Genomic DNA, 17,045 nt, shown 5'->3' with positions numbered 1-17,045 from the left:
ATTTACAAAAGCCGGGTGCTTATTAGTCTTGCTACGCTACTGCCTTCTGCTACGAAAGGCCAAAAAGCATTTTCAGGCCGCATCTCGCGTATAGCATGGTGTGTGTACGTGTACAGACATACACCACTACATAAAACCTGAGAGTTAGTTTCTCAGCGTTGGCAACACTGAAATCGGAGTTTCGCGTTGTCACCGCGCGAGGTCTCCAACATCAATTCGGAGTTTGCCTGGGTGCCCTGCCGACCCTTAATAAATAGTTTCTGAAAAAAAAATGGCATTATTTGAGCAACCCTAGTAAATCTAAATCATATACAAAAATGAATGATATCCCTATAAAAACTTACCTTTAAAAGAAAGGTAAAAAAAGGCGCCTAGTATGGGCAGTACGCCAGTAGTGAAAAATTACCCATTGCAAACCCATGTGTAAAATCGTATAAAAAATTACTCATTGCAAACCCATGTAGAATTGTAGTATAAAAAATTACCTATTGCAAACCCATGTAGAATCATATGAAAAATTATCCATTGCAAACCCATGTAGAATCGTACTACAAAAGTAATGATATAAAAAAAAATTGCGCGCCAAGTAAAAGTAGAAACTTTTGTACCAGTGGAAAATTTAAGTTGCAAACCTATAGAGTCGTATAATGAACCAGTGAAAAATTTAAGTTGCAAACCCATGTAGAATAATTAAAAATTAAAAATTAAAAAATTATCAAAATTAATACAAATAAAAAAAAATAAAAAAATTTTAATTAAAAAAACTAGGCACTGCTAAATTAAACAATATGCTAAAGTTAATTTTGAAATCTTTGTCAAGAGCCTTAATCACGCGAGCAAAATGGTCAACGGCTTTAATTGAATCATGCTCCACATAAACAGCAATTTTCAACTCTGCTATTTTTTGTTTTTGTGACGGAGTCATTTTCGCAAACTTGTCAATTGTCGGTATCTGTGCAATAATGTTTCTACTTTTCAGGCTTCGCTCATGTTTTTTTGATGCAACATGTTCTATCAATTCTTTTTTGTGCGAGAATCGTGTTGCAGAAAGCACAAAACGCTTTGCAAGAATTTCCATTAGGGGATGGTTTTAACTACAGCAATTTCAAAATATTATATTGATTTTATTCTATGTAATATTTATTTATTTAATTAGGTTATAATTATATGATTACTTATAATCACTTAAATACTTGATCAATTAATTATTTTTTAGTAAACAATATGGAAAACTAGAACTGATGAATTTTTTATTCGCTATTTTATATATATTATATATATTTTTTTTTAATTGTATAAATATAAAAGAAAAAAGGCCGTGCCATCTGGTCACTATTTTATATTTTGATAGTTTCCCTCGAATACGACCTCTGTAATAAAAAAAAGTAATAGTGAACGCGATACGCAATACAAAAGACGGACCAGAAGATGTCGCAATTTAATAAATTCATTAGCCATTCACAGAATCGACGATGCTAGATGTTATGTATTAACGAATTCGGTCATCCTCACTAGACATTCTTAAAGTTACTATACATTAAATTATTTAGTTACATAGATAAGATATTAGTTATATACATAAAATATAAAAGAATAATGAACATTTTAAACATCCAATAATAATATTGTTATTTAATAAAATATGTAATTATTTATTATTTTATTAAATAACAATATCATTAATTTTGTCAATGTGCCCGTATTTTGCATTAAGATTTTTCATGTATGTCATATAGTGTTCTTTAATGTATGTACATTAATGCAGTGTAATGTGGGTGACCAAATTTGCTATATGAATATGATTGGTATATGCTGTTAGGGGATTTTAGGGGGAAATGCAATATGTTTAGGGAGTCGCCTCCATATAATTAGCAGATAAATTTGATATTTCTTATTATCTATTACACCAATCATTTGAGAATCGTTTGGGCAAATTTAGGAATAGATTCTTATAGTTTAAGAAATAATAGTTTATTTACAATTAATGAAAATAGATTGAGCGTATAGCAGACATAATTTAAAAAAAAATGTTTTTTATTGTAATTAACGTAAAATTATTTGGGAAACACGTATGTAATGTTTTCAACGTTTGGGAAATAATTATTTTATCTGAAAATCACGTTTGAAGTATGTATACTGGACATCAGATGGACAAATTTTATAGTTGCTATTTTTTATTATTATTTCTTATCATTTTAATTAATAGTTTATTTATAATTAGAGAAAATTAATTGAGAGCGTATAGTTTTTTAGCAGACATAATTTTTAAAAAATCTTATTTTTATTTTAATCAATATAAATTTATTTAAAAAACGCGTCTGTAATGTTTTCAACTTTTAGGAAATAATAGTTTATTTTTTAATAATTAATTGTTTATCAGATAATAATTCGGTTGGTATAATAGATAATAAAAAATATATTTGTCTGCTAACTGTATGGAAGTGGTCGCCACGCGAATCATCTGACAACACTGGTCGAACGACGTGCAGAACGACCTGTTGTACAACAAAGAGCGGATCAAGTGAGTTCGGTCAATTTACACTGACACTGAACTCGTGTTGCACAAAACTATACGACTATACGATATTTCTCAGTGCAACACCAACGTAATGCAATACTGCAACCGTTGAGCACTCTACTCGTGGCAAGCAAACTAAAACGGCGTAACACTGGTGTAGCACCGGAGTAAAAATAAATGTAATATTTCATTTAGAAACATAATAAATCGCTTAAATTCCATCATTTCAATCTAACCGCTACTTTCCGCTAAACAGTCAACTGCACTGCCAAAATTGGCCATGCAATAAACTTTGCACTCGTTCAATTTGCTTTTGTGTCCGAATATAAAGTCATAGTGTTACACTAGAGCAGTGCGACATTCATCAAACACAACATAAGATGTATACTAAAATAGTGCAATATAAATCAAATACGAGAAGTGCAGTGCACCGAACAGAGGGGATCGATCGATCACGTTACCACAGTATACTTACATACAGTAGGGACAGTCCTTTGTTCTCGAGTCGGCCGCGCAGATTTGCTTGCGCATCATAAACGGCCATTATTATAGGTCACACCAATCCCGTTCGACACAAGGGACCCAATATATCTTCATTATTGTAATAAAACATAACCTATACAACTACCTATGTTAATATCACAAAAAAGAGTTCTCTCTAATTAATATAAAATTATATAATTTTACATTTTGTGCAATATTAGATTTAGACTACAAGACTCATAAAAATGACTACAAGAATCATATACAGAAAGTGTGCCGCACAAAATTGTCCGAATAATAATTGTGACAATATAACATTCTTTCATTTTCCAAAGGATAAAGAAAGGTAGGTAGTAGCTGTAATTATCTTATTTTAGAAAAAAATAATAAGAATAAAGATAAAATAAATATTAAGAATAAAGATAAAAATGATCTGATTTTAATGCGTGTTTATTGCATGTGTTTGTATAACTGTATAATTTTTTTGTTTTTAATAAATATAAATTATATTTTATTTTAATATATAAAAATATGTATATTTAAATGTAATAAGTAAAATTATTCTTAATTTAAAAGATTAATATAATTATTTATATTACATATTGCAGAGCTATAATTTGGGCTCAAGCAGCTATGCGAAATGATTTAATCTCAAAAGCTGACAAATTATATGGTTCTTCTTACCATTTATGTGCTGCTCACTTTGAGAAAAATAATTTTCTAAATGATTTTAAGAACAGACTGATGCCAAATGCAATCCCAACAATATTCTAATCTGCAGTACAACCAAACCAAAATTTGCCTCAAGAAAACATAGAAAATGGTACAAAACTTTTATAATTACATATATGTATATAATTTATGTACTTAGTATTATAAACATTATAATAAATTTTTTTTTTATTTTGTTTTATTATGCATTAATGTTTTAATTTTTAAATCCATTAGATACATTGATCTGCTTGAGTAACGAAAGAAATAAAATAGATCAAGCAACACAAACACATTTTATAAATCTGGAGAATGCAGAATCTCAAACAGAGGAAATTATTCAGCTAGAAGAAGTAAATAGAAGAGGTTTTACTACAAGAGGTATACAGACTTCAGCCTACTGGATTCATCATCACGAAATTACGGAAAATCTGAAACGTAAAAATAAAAAGTTGCGAAATCGTACGTATTATTTAGAAAATAAAATTACAAATTTGGAAGAGAGTAAAAAAAACCAAAGTTTTCGCTAGATAAATGGTATGAACATTGCAAAAAGTTTTTATCTCCTGAATGTGCAACCTTTGTACAAAATCAAGCACTTTTATATAAAAAAAAAAAGTTTAAGTATACAAATGAATTAAAAAAGTTTGCCTTAGAATTATATTTTAAAGGTCCAAAATCATATTATCAATTAAAAACGATATTTCACTTACCAACAAAGCGTTCTTTAAATAGATATATACAGAATATAAGTTTTGATGTTGGATTAAATGAAAATTTATTTAATAATCTTTCAATGTATATAAATAACTTGGAAGAATTAGATAAATACTGTGTATTATGTATTGATGAAATGGCATTAAAAGCATTTATATTACGATATAAGCAAAGATAAAGTGTTTGGTTTCATGGATTTAGGCGATCAGCGATTTTTTGAACCCTGTGTTACCGCGACAGTATTTTTGCTTCGTGGTATTTATAAAAATTGGAAGTTACCAATTTGTTATTTATTACCACGTACAACGTGTATGGCTGAACAATTAAAATCTGTACTTATAAACTGCATAAAAAAATTAAAAGAGTTAGGTTTAATAGTTTGTATAGTTGTATGTGACATGGGTTCAAATAACATTGCATTGTGTAATTTATTAAGAATTACACCTGACAATCCATACTTTTTTGTTGGCAATCAAAAAATATTTTATGCTTATGATACATGTCATTTACTTAAAGCAACAAGAAATAATCTATTATCACATACATATATTTTTGAGAACGATTTTACTTCTTGGACGTATATTTCAAAGTTTTATAATTATGACAAAACGAAGGCAAATCGATTATATCCTAAATTAACTGATTCTCACGTACAACCGACAAACTTTGAAAAAATGAAAGTGAAGTATGCCGCACAAATATTTAGTTATTCACTTTCTTCTGCAATGTCTACATATGTATATTTTGGACAATTACCTGAAGAAGCTATGGGAACAATAAAATTTATCGAAAAATTTGATAAGCTTTTTGACATACTTAATTCATCAGGATTAAAATCAAAAAAAGAATTTAATAAACCGTACAAAGATACATTAGAACAAAAAAATTTTTTGCTAGAATGTTTAAACTTTTTAGATAACGTAATAGTTAAGAAAAAGACAACTGATGGGAAAGATATAACTAAATCTATAAAGTCGATCAACGGTTGGAAAATAACAATAAATGCTATTATGTTATTGTGGGATTATTTGCATGAAAAAGGTTATCAATTTCTTTTAACTCGTAGAATCAATCAAGATGCTCTTGAAAATACATTTGGTTATATACGACAACAAAATGGAAACTGTATAAATCCAACACCAATTCAATTTATCAGATCATTCAGAAAATTGTTTTGTACTAGATTTTTTTACAATGGTAATCAAAATTGTGCTGCAGATTTTAGTGAAACACTTTTACAATTTCATAATTTCCATCAATTTGATAATGAAGAAGAAATTGATGACATATTATTAGAAAATTTGCTTGTCCAAAGTAAAGATTATCAAGAATGTGACATTTATGAACAAAATTCTATTCAATATATATGTGATTTTCTTATAAAAAAATGTCTTGAAAAACATTCTTGTGACGTTTGTACTTTATATGCTAAAAGTCAACAGCATATTGACGATAGAACATTATATCAGTGATGCAAGATTTCACGCGCGACAGCCACTTCGCGACAGCCATCTTGCAGTGGAGGGGGTAGGTCGGCAGCGCAGAGCGCACCGAAAAGATGAGAACCCTTGTCCTTCGAACATATGTAGAAGAGGACAGGTATATCTTTTGTCCTTTATTTTCTTTTGATAGAATAGAGCGAATTCGGAATACTGGCGATAGCGAGTAGGCGATGCGACACAATATGCAAAAGGAAAATATAAAATATAAAAAATATATTTAATATTATAAAATAATATTAATAAAATTAATATATGTAGAATCGGAGGATCTATATTTTAAGACCTTTTTTTGACTTTTATTATTTCCAGATTTGTCGTTGTAGCTACATTTTGTTCTATTGTCTTTTAACATATGAACTCGTATCAAAAAAAAAAGAAAAGAGAGAACGCCAACTACTAAGGGAAATTTACGACGTCCGCGTTTTTCATGCCTGGCCGTCATACAGAGGACTGACCGTCATATGGAGAACGCGAAGGGTTCGGTCTAGCCTGCGTAGACAATGCATATAAGTAGGTATACTATGCCAATTCTAACTCAGGTCCTCCGAGGGGAGTGCGGGGCGCGGGGGGTTCTCCGTGGCGAGGGGTATGACGTCACGCGGGGCGGGGGTAGCTCGATGGTGCGGGGGCTGACGTCACGCAGGTGGAGGGGATGTTTCGACAAAGGAGGGGGAGTTTTCTGAGTGCAATATTTGTAGATGGATATCTTTACTTTTTTTTTTTTTTTTTTATGAGGGATCCTAGACATTTTCCCAAAAAGGTATAGAACAAGCGCCGACGATCGACAATTTTGTACCCTCGCTAGTATAATTTTATTACGGAAGCGCCGATGTCCGGCTGCTCGAACTTGTCAAACGGAGCGTTCTAGAATCCATAAAACTATGTTTTTCATTTTATGGACATTTTATCATTAGGAAAGAAATGAAGATTTTAGAGCCAACGCTGCGACGAACATGTTGAAACGTGATTAGGTGCAAAAGCGTTGACGTTCGGCAGCTTTGTACCCTCGCGGAAAATCCTCCATAAACGAGAGCGAAACATTTTTTCTTAATATTTTTAAGGAAGAATGCAACGTATCGGCGCCAACGTTCGGCTGCTTTGTACCCTCGCAGAAAATCGGTCGTAAACAGATAGCGAAACATTTTTTCTTAATATTTTTTAAGGAAGAATGCAACGTATCGGCGCAAACGTTCGGCTGCTTGTGTCCTTACTCCTCTATCCATAAAACCAATATCTCGGGAAACTATCTTTTGAGATACGCCAAATGTTAGAAAAGAAGATAGAATTAGGTGAAATATATAAGGAGGATGAGAGCGCGTCAAACCATAGTACGATTTGAAAGCGCATAGATGTAGCGGTGAAAAAAGTTTAGTGGCTACTTTCTTGTATTAAAAGTGTTAGTGGTATAATAGTGAATAAAAGAAATAATGGAAAACATCGAGCAGAACGAACGCGATCTGTTGGAGCGGTCCCGCCAAGTCACCACCTTGGGTGAATATTTTGCATGGGCGCTGCGCTGCGAGGAATTTATCAATTTGCTCGAAGGATACAGCTGTAACAAGCGTCCGCGACTCTCGATTGGAAATAGACAATCTTTGGTGGCTAGAATCGCGCGACTCGAGGGTGCAAAAATTCGATTGCAGAAACAATTTATATCCAGTGGTGGTGAATACAGTGGCGACAATAACGCGGAAAGACTAGTTTGGCGAGAGATACGGCGTTCGAGAGCCGCATCTTAACCGGTGCGGTAATAAACAATAATTACATCGAACCTCGTCAATTTCTCGAAGATGCCAAAGACATTGTGATCGAACACGTGCAGAAAGTGATGCAAAAACACATTAATGTAAAAGTGAACACCGTGTTTAATGGCGAGTTTGTGTCCGGTGATAAACGCGCTAACAAAAGTGTCAATACAAAAAACTATGAACTCTTTCGCACGTCCGATTTACACGAGTGGTACGAGCGCCGCGTTATCGAGCCCACGCTAGCATCGCTAGAAGAGTTTCAAGAACGCGATAGTGGTTGGGCGTTGTCACAAATAATTAACTTGACTATAAATATAAACAAGTATAATTCAATGCGCGCAGGGTGTTATCTAAACTTGCCGCGACAAATTGTGACAAAGAGAGCGGTGGTGAACGTGCGATCAACGGACAATGCGTGTTTCGCGTGGTCAGTGGTGGCCGCTCTGTACCCCGCCGAAAGAAATGTGACACGGGAATCTTCATATCCGCACTATACGACGGTGCTGAATCTCCAAGACATTGAGTTTCCAGTGACCATAAATCAAATTAAAAAGTTTGAACTAGCAAATAATATCTCTATCAATGTATATAGTATTGAGAATGACATCGTCCCGATTCGTCTTTCGGAGCAAAAGAAAGATAAGCATGTCAACTTGCTGTATGTGCAAGACAGCAACAGCGTTGGACATTTCGCGTGGATCAAGAATCTATCCCGCCTTGTGAACACGCAATTGAGCAAAAATGGTCACAAGAAATATATCTGCGATCGGTGTGTATATTTATTGCAAATTATATATTAAAATATAATTGTAAATAAAATTATAATTTTTTTTTTTCTTTCATAGATGCTTGCACTATTTCGGATCGGAAAACAAGTTGCAGTCACATACAGTAGACTGCGGAAAGATAAACGACTGCGCTATCCGGTTACCAAGCGATAAAGACAAGTGGTTATCGTTTGACAACTACAACAGAAAGGAGCGACTTCCGTTTGTAGTGTACGCCGACTTGGAATGCGTTTTGGCAAAGACCGAAGAAGCGACAAATTATCAACATCAACATCACAAGGTATTCAGCATCGCTTATTATATGCATTGTTCGTACGACAACTCGTTATCCGCGTATAATTCTCGCCGTAGCGTTGATTGCGTTTCATGGTTCGCTGAAGAACTTAAAAATTTAGCGTTACGTATAAAGACTGTTTTAACGACAAATGTTCCCATGGTAAATTTAACATTAGACGAGTGGAAAAAATTTCACAGCGCAACGCATTGTCATATATGCGAAAAACCATTCGTACAAGACGATACACGCGTACGCGATCATTGCCATCTGACTGGACGATACAGAGGTCCCGCGCACTCAAATTGCAATCTAAATTATAAAGAAACTTTTTGTATTCCAATAGTTTTCCATAATCTATCCGGTTACGACGCGCATTTCATTATCGAGGATATAGCTACAGCGTTCGAAGGGGAAATCGAATTACTTCCGATAACGAAGGAAAAATATATTTCATTTACAAAGACTGTTAAATTGACACAAGACAATTCGAAAAATCATATAAAATTACGTTTTATCGATTCATATAAATTTCTCGCTGCAAGTCTTGATAAATTAGCATCTTTTTTGAATAAAGAGAAACTAAAAATTTTACAATCGGAATTTCAAAATTTACCGACAGAAAATTTCAATCTATTAACACGGAAGGGTATCTTTCCATACGAATATATAGATTGTATCGACAAATTGCAAGATACATGTTTACCGCCGCGCGAATCATTTTACAGTTCTTTGACCGGTAGCACAATATCCGAGAGCGATTACGCGCACGCCGAGAACGTCTGGAACCGATTCTCCCTTAGAACGCTAGGCGAATATAGTGATCTATATTTAAAAATTGATGTCATGTTATTAGCAGATATTTTTGAAAACTTTCGCGACACTTGCATCGCGAGTTATGGACTCGACCCTGCATATTATTATACTCTTCCCGGGTATACATGGGATGCCATGTTAAAACATACAAATATAACATTCGAATTGCTTACCGATATCGATATGGTTATGTTTATCGAACGGGGAATACGCGGTGGTTTAAGTCAATGTTCTAATAGATACACCCATGCTAATAACAAGTACATGCAATCGTATGATCCGTCGAAACCATCATCATATTTAATGTATTTAGATGTAAATAATTTGTATGGATGGGCAATGTGCCAACCGTTGCCTTACGCCGATTTTCGATGGGTCGATGACATATCTAATTTTGATATATCATCTATCACGCTCGATTCGCCTATAGGCTATATCCTCGAAGTAGATTTAGAATATCCACAATGTCTTCACGACGCGCACACTGACCTACCGTTTTGCCCGACACGCGATAAACCACCCGGTAAGCGGGAAGATAAGCTGCTCGCGACATTATACGATAAAAAGCGTTACGTGATACACTACCGTAACCTGCAGCAATGTACGCATCACGGCCTTCAAGTTACAAAAATACATCGCATATTACAATTCACTCAATCCACATGGCTTCGCGGTTACATTGAACTTAATACGCAATTTAGAACGCAAGCAAAAAATGATTTCGAAAAAAATTTATACAAATTGATGAATAATGCGGTATTTGGCAAAACGATGGAAAATGTGCGTAATCGTGTCGATGTAAAATTATTGACAAAGTGGGACGGACGATACGGAGCAGAGGCGATGATTGCTAAACCAAATTTCCATAGCAGGAGCGTCTTTTCGGAAAATTTAATTGCTGTAGAATTACGTAAACTAGAAGTAAAATTTAACAAACCAATCTATGTTGGTATGTGTATACTCGACATATCGAAAGTATGTCTGTATGAATTTCACTACGAGTACATGTCACCGCTCTATCGTGACAGATGTCGGGTAATGTACACCGATACAGATAGTTTAATATATCATATTAAATGCGAAGACGTGTATGAAAATATGAAACGCGATATCGCTAGATTCGATACGAGCGATTATCCAATTGACAACGCGTACGGTATACCGCTTGTGAATAAAAAGGTGCCAGGTCTAATGAAAGATGAAAATAACGGTACGATAATGACTGAATTTGTAGGACTTAGAGCAAAAATGTATGCTTTGCGAGTAGATGGTAAGAAAGATACAAAAAAGGTTAAAGGTGTCAAAAGTAACGTTGTCGCGAGAACGATAACATTCGACGATTATACGCGGTGCCTGAATGAAGAGATTGAAATGACACGTAGTCAGTCATGTATTAGATCGAAATTGCATGAAGTATACACCATTCGCGAGACGAAAATTGCTCTAAGTCCGTACGACGATAAGCGGTATATCATACCTGATTCGACCGACACATTACCATGGGGACATTACCAGATACCCTTATAAAATATAATGTAATATAATGTATGTGTGATATAATGTTATGTAACATATGTATATGTATTTCATATAGTAACGGAAAGGATGTATTAATAAAGATCTTATATATTTTTATATGTTGTACATATTATATATTTTTTAATTTTTGAGTAATTAATAAATACAGTTTGTATGAATTAAATTGTATTATCCTTATGTATCCAAGAGTTGTGTGAATTGTCAAATCCCAGCCATTTCACGTAAACCTCGTCACCCCTTCTGCGCAGTACTTTCTCCACGAGATATACGTCCGGATAATTCGCGCTATGCAACTCGTGCTCGTAAAACGCTCCAGCGACAGATGTTTTGCGATAGTCCTCGAGTAGATAGGTTACGGGATTAGTACGCTGCACTTTAACAATCTTAAAAACCTCCGTCGTCCAATTTGGCGTGTAACCCTTCTCGAAAAGTTTCTTGTACTTGCTAACGCGTACCGGGTCACCTACTTTGAATTTCGCCGGAGCGGCAATCTTTATGTTACTATATACTGTTTTTAAAAGTTTATCAGCGATCGCGGGGGTGACGTCGGCGGGTCGCATGCTGATTGTTCGGTGCTTGCGCGCGTTATAATCCGATACGAGCCGCGGCAACGCGTCGATCCACTTGTAAGTTCCATTCAGCGTAAACATCTTCCACATGTCGTTCTTCAGCGTGCGATTGAATCGCTCGACGACCGATGCTTTCAATACCGAATATGTAGAATAGTGATTGATGTTATGTTTCCGTATAAGCCGTTGCACGTCGGCGTTATAAAATTCTTTCCCCATATCGGTTTGCATGTTTCTCGGGGATCTCTTGCTATCTCGAATTATCTCGGCGATAGCGTCAGCCGTCTCGCTTCCACCTTTACTCTTGAGTGGTATGGCCCACGCGTACTTGCTCAACACATCGATGATGGTGAGTATATAGTGATAACCTTTGTTGAAACGAGAATACGGACGCATCTCGACGATGTCGGCTTGCCACAGATCATCGTATCCCCGCACTATGACGTATCTTCGGGGAAAATTTTTTCTCGCCGGCGCGTGCAGTTCGTTCACCAACTGCCGTCTCTCCAAACTATGTTGTTTCATCGCTTCGTCGGTTTTTCTCGATCGCCGTTTGTCGCTGCTTGTTTTAACGCTCATTTCCGTTCTTGACCCGTTCTTGAGCCGTTCGTAGCCGTTTCTGACCCGTTCGTAGCCGTTCTTGACCCGTTCTTGAGCCGTTCTTGAGCCGTTCTTGCGTTGTTTACTTCCGTTCTTGACCCATTCGAAAATCGTTCTTGATTCGTTCGCAGCCTTGTTCACAGTCGTTTCTAACCCGTTCGTAGCCTCTCCTGACCCGTTCGCAGCCGTTACTGACCCGTTCGCAGCCCTGCTTGAGTTGTTTGTAGCCTTGTATGTAGTCTTTAATGACTTGTTCGTAGCCTCGTTCGCAACCCTGCTTGAGTTGTTCGTACCCTCGTTCGCAGCTGTTGCTAGGCCGTTCACTACCACTACCACTCATTGTAGTTAGATAGCAGTTCGATAATCCTTCGTAGCCGTTCGATAATTGTTCGTAGCCGTTCGATAATTGTTCGTAGCCTTTCGATAATTGTTCGTAGCCGTTCGATAACCGTTCGATAGCCGCTCCTAACCCGTTCACTGCTGCTCATTCAAGTTAATAGCCGTTTCTGAGTTAGCGTTAGCCGCGCGTTGAAGTTCGTTTATCACAATCTGTATTGCCCGCACATCCTTCTCGAACGAAGTCAGCTTCTCATCTGATTCTTTCTGTTGATTCATCAATCTTTTAACGCAGGATTCCACATACAGTTTGTTGACGGCATCAGTGTCAGCTTCAGGTTGCGCTACACGACGAATCTTGCGCGATCTTGCATCATAGTCTGTAGCGACACGACACAGAGCGTTTCCGCGCACGTAACTTTTCACCAATCTATCCCAATGATCGCTTGTGCCGGTTGCATCATTTCTTGGTTCGAATAATCCAAATTTGTTGATAGGCATTTTTTTTTTTTTTCCCGATACGAGTGACGCTGATCGACTGATTAGATTTGTCGAGACACCATTCAATTTATAATAATGCCTGCTTCGCGAAGTTCCTCGATGATCGACAGGATCTCATTGTCGTGAGCGTTGTGGCCAGCTCGGCGCGAAGCGTCCAGCAATCGTACCCGATCCACTAGCTCGTTGGGGTCATCCCAGTGTATGTAATCGATTTTATTGTCGGTTAGTGCCATCGCGTGAGGCATGAATACTCCCTTTCCAGATTTTTTCTTTTCAATCGATATCAATGGTGCGATTATATGTGTTATAGCCCTAAAAGCTATAACTATAATTGTTAAAATCACTTAATATAATTATTATTATTTTGTATATATTACACAAAAATAAGTAAGACGCATGCTTGCAAAAGCGCTGAGGCAATAAGAATTTCGACAAGCATACGAAATCCGAAAAACGAGACTAACGCTGAGTAAGCACTGCGCTAATTAAGAAATTACCAAAATCGCAAGCAAAGCGTTCCATTAACCTCCTTCGCTTGCGACTAGTAACCCAATTATTAGATATAAAAAGGACCCTAAGACAACTCTCGAGGTCCCAGTCAAGCTGTAGTAAAGCGCAAGTACGTTAATACCAAACCACGACACGATTGTGAACAAGTGATCTACGCAACAACTGTGTAAGCATACTTTAATTTGCGTCATCCCAAGACGCTCATATACTTTGTACAACTGACTATTTATATTAAATATATTGTGAGACCACAAACGGGAGTGAAATTCCCCCTGACGTTCCCGAGCTTCCTAGTTCTAATTCGGTAACGATCCCTTATCTATCCTGTGCCTCACAAGGGCATAACATAATTTGGTGGCAGCGGTGGGATATACCGAAGGATCGTCTTGTGACAAGGAGTGACAAATACTTCCGAAAATCAGTTGACAAAATCAATCACGAGAACTGACACCGTTAGTGATAAAACAGTGAACGTACGAAACGCCGAGAGCCATCGCCGTAAAAACGACGACCAACACCGTGGGACCACCATTGACGAGACAGCACCGCCAAGCTGCAGACCGCCACAGCATCCACGGAACCTGGGACCACCACACCAGCCGCTGATACGAAATACATCGAAAATGCGAGCTGCACTACTGCTGTAAGTGCGAAACTAACTATTATAAAAATACTCTTGTAAGGGAGAAACCCCTCTAGCGTCGAGAAATAAGCCCGAAGTTACTCAATGTCGGAACGACCTAAAAAACGCGTCTCATTTAAGCCACGATTCTGGAGCGGACCAGCTCAACTTAATCGTAGATTCGGTTCCGTAACACCCGTACAAGTAGCCGAGGAAGCGGTACGCGACATTCGCGATAACGTACGCACAAATTTAGATAGACGTTACTCGGACGCTAGCTCACCAGAAGTAGGTGCCGAACCTATCGAGGAAAACGTACGTCCTTCTAATTTAGACGAAGGAAGACGCCCCTCGGATCGCGCGTCTTCCGAGCGAATTTCGGTTAGGAGAAACTATTCCCCCGTATCAGTCGACGATAGCGTTTTAGGCACGCAAAGCGAGGACGACATGAGACGAAACCCTCCGACGCGGAATGCCCCCCCTGAAGATGTCGACAGGGAAATCGAACGCTTACGATCAATAATCGACGGTAATGCCGCCGCGTGTTATGCCGATGCCGGACGTCCAGTTTTCAGTCCAAAAAACGACCTACTTATTGAACTCATACAAGGGCAACGCGAAATGCGGAACGAAATAGACCGATTACGCACCCAGATACGGGACCAGCCCACGAATAACCGAGAGACACAACAAACGTCGAACCGACACCAATTAGAAAATGCGCGAAATACAGACCGTGACCTCGACACGACCTATACGTACGGAAGATCAGGAAACGACGTGAGGAACCGACGAAGTCTCCCTTCAAGGTATCTGGCCCTAAAGGAAGCACGCGCCATGATCCCCGAATTCAATGGGACGCCTCATAAACTCAAAAAATTTTTAAATGCATGTACTTACGCCATGAAAAAAATTCACCCCGAGGACGAAGAATCCTTAATTCAAGAGGTCCTATTCACAAAACTAGACGGAAAAGCCATGCAAGACTTTGAAACGCACGATATTCAAACATTCGAAGAATTAAAGGAACAATTAGAGTCATGCTATAAATCCAAACGCAGCACGACGAGCCTACAATTAGAGTTCAATTCACTAAAACAACAACCAAACGAAAGCACACAAGAATTCGGTCAACGCGTCGACCTATTAGCAATGAAACTATACGACTCAATAACTGAGGGAAAGGGCTACACCCCGGAAAATAAATGTGGAATACAGCAAACCATAAAGGAACAAGCACTAATAAATTTCCAAATAGGGTTACGCCATGACCTTAAAATCCTCGCACGGGCGCAACGCTTTAAAACTCTACAAGAGGCAATAACCGGCGCCGGCGAAGACGAAAAACTCCTCGAGACCCCTAGGGCCGCGGATAAGCAAACGCACGAATCAAAGTATTCGCAGCATCCGCATGCAACGCGGATTCAATGCCACAAATGCGGAAAAAACGGACACTACGGACGCGACTGCCGCAGTAGCTTCAAGTTCGCGCTCCCAAAACCGGAGAAACGATCGCAAGTAAACGCGATCATTAAGTACTGTAATTATTGCAAGAAATCCGGGCACAACCGCAACGAATGTTGGAAATTAAACGAACGACCAAAAATTAGCGGATATAAAAAACAAGACGAAGACCTAAAATCACACTCCAAATATACACGCGAGCAACGCGAATCGCATCGTCGACGAAAACAGAGCACCGACTCTAATAGCGGCAGCGAAGACGAAAGCAAAGACAAGAAAAACCCGCCAAAAAGGGCGCTAGAATACCGCGTCGCACACATAAAAGGCGAACCAGGATTACCTACAGTAACACTACCCATACGCGAAGCAAAACAAGGGAGGGTAAAAATGATGTGCGACTCAGGAGCAACCACTTCATTAATAAAATTAAAGGAATTAAAAGATGATACTTTAATCCATGAAGACGATATTTCACTCACCGGAATAACGGGACACAAGGTACACACCATAGGAAAGATAAACGCTACAATCAAGATAGGTGACCATAAAATAAAACACGCGTTCTACGTGGTAAAAGACGATATGCCCATCGAAAACGACGGAATCTTAGGATTCGACTTCCTACAAAAACATTCCACCGTCTGCGATTTCGAGAAAGCACAGTTAAGGCTAGGGAAAGGTATCTTAAACCTACACTCCACTAGCAAGATTATCTTAAAACCTCGCTGCGAAACCATAATTAGAGCCACGACAAATATAAACAAAATAGGCATAGTTCAAGCAGCAGAAACCGCCCCCGGTATATACATCGGAAATGCGCTAGTAGAACCGATCGACTTCACTTGCCCGATCAGTATGATAAACACGACAGACGAGGAGGTCGAAATAGAAACACCAACAGTGACCATCGAAGAAATCGAACGAGACACTACAACCGGGATAAACGCAATAATTAGCGACAAATTAACCAAACTAGAAGAACCACGGAAGAACCGCGTTTGCAAATTATTACGAACCGACCATCTAAACAATGAAGAACACAGGGCACTTTTAAATATCTGTGAAGAATACCAAGACATATTTCATGTAGAAGGGGAACCCTTAACGTGCACCACCACAATAGAGCACGAAATAAATACGCGTTGTAATACTTCACCCGTAAATATAAGACCATATCGCTTACCCGAAAAACATAAAACCGAAGTAAGCCAACAAATAACCGAGATGCTAAAAGCAAAAATAATAAGGCCGAGTATGAGTCAGTGGAATGCACCCTTACTAGTTGTGCCTAAGAAGATGGACGCATCCGGACAACCTAAACTTCGAGTAGTAATAGACTTCCGAAGA

General features: G+C 37.6%; 2 long non-coding RNA genes across 2 annotated transcripts in view; one reads left to right on the top strand and one right to left on the bottom strand.

Annotated features, from left to right (window-relative positions):
- Positions 1-17,045, bottom strand: part of LOC145938010 (uncharacterized) — a 106,189-nt gene that overhangs the window by 11,927 nt on the left and 77,217 nt on the right. The gene's annotated exons all lie outside the window — the stretch shown is intronic.
- On the top strand, positions 2,243-4,211 carry LOC145938029 (uncharacterized). Its single transcript, XR_014425671.1, has 3 exons — positions 2,243-3,347; positions 3,610-3,824; positions 3,950-4,211. It is a non-coding gene; the product is annotated as an uncharacterized LOC145938029 (long non-coding RNA).

This window comes from Prenolepis imparis, unplaced genomic scaffold (genome assembly GCF_030444845.1).
Source record: "Prenolepis imparis isolate NDT839.2.m4 unplaced genomic scaffold, iyPreImpa1.0 SCAF_1, whole genome shotgun sequence".
NCBI classification, from domain to species: Eukaryota; Metazoa; Arthropoda; class Insecta; order Hymenoptera; family Formicidae; genus Prenolepis; species Prenolepis imparis.
Note: the sequence above shows the minus strand (reverse complement) of the source record. Positions and strands in the feature narration are given on the sequence as shown.